General features: G+C 39.6%; 1 protein-coding gene across 1 annotated transcript in view; it reads left to right on the forward strand.

Annotated features, from left to right (window-relative positions):
* Positions 1–757: 757 nt before the first annotated feature.
* The window catches only part of LOC106867751 (uncharacterized), a 63,807-nt gene continuing 63,457 nt past the window's right edge, over positions 758–1,107 (forward strand). Inside the window, exon 1 of the mRNA XM_014912714.2 lies at positions 758–927. The gene's annotated coding sequence lies outside the window, so the exon portion shown is untranslated. The remainder of the gene's footprint in view (positions 928–1,107) is intronic.

Genomic DNA, 1,107 nt, shown 5'->3' on the forward strand with positions numbered 1-1,107 from the left:
TGGTGGTACTGCTGGTGGTACTGACGGCAGTGGTGGTGGTGGTGGTGATGATGATATTGCCAACGATGATGATGATGATGGTCGTGGTGATGGTGGTGGTGGTTGAAGTAGCTTATTAATGATGATGTTAATGATGACTGTTGATGAGAACAACGACGGCGGCGGCGGCGGCGGCGATGTCGACGTCGCCGGTGGGGATGATGGTTAAGAGCGGAGGTGATGACGATGACGATGATGATCATTTCGATGAGGATCAGAAGGTGTTGGTAGTAGTAGTAGTGGTGGTAGTGGCAGTGTAGGTGGGGACAACCGTTAGTACAATGGAAGCGAATTTGTAGTGGTAGCGGTCTCAGCAGCAGTAGCAGTTATAGTAGCAGCAGCAGTAGCAGCAGCAGTAGCAGTTATAGTAGCAGCAGCAGTAGCAGCAGCAGTAGCAGTTATAGTAGCAGCAGCAGTAGCAGTTGAATGAGAATGAAGCGCAGGCAGTGGGGGGGGGGGGGAGGATGAAGTGAAATACAGAATGAATTCTAAGGTAAACTGGAATAGATAGAACAGGATAGCATAGAATAGGATAAGATAGAAGAAGATAGAAGCATGAACATAAAGCGTCAACATAGGATAGGCATGAAATGTAATGTTGGATAACAGAGTTGAATAAAATGGAGGGAGGAGTAGTGGAGGGTAAGACGAGAAGGGAAGAAGTGAGAGTAGCTGAATGGGAGGGGCATTTGTGGAGAGCCGACACTATATATAAGAACCAGCGACTAGCTTGATTCTGTGCACAAGAGAAATCTGCAGAGGAAGCCACAAACACACATACACACATAGAAATATATAGTTATATATATATATATATATATAAGTATATATACATATATAAACATATATAAACACATCGCTTAAAGTAATAAGGTGTGAAGATAACAGGTAGGTAAAAATATTTTGCAATAACTCTCAGCGGATTAGGATTAAATGAATATCTAACATATGTATATATATATATATATATATATATATATATATATATATATATACACACATATATATATATACACATATATATATATATACACACAAATATATATATACACATATATATATATATAT

The sequence above is a fragment of the Octopus bimaculoides genome, chromosome 22 (assembly GCF_001194135.2).
Source record: "Octopus bimaculoides isolate UCB-OBI-ISO-001 chromosome 22, ASM119413v2, whole genome shotgun sequence".
Classification (NCBI taxonomy): domain Eukaryota; kingdom Metazoa; phylum Mollusca; class Cephalopoda; order Octopoda; family Octopodidae; genus Octopus; species Octopus bimaculoides.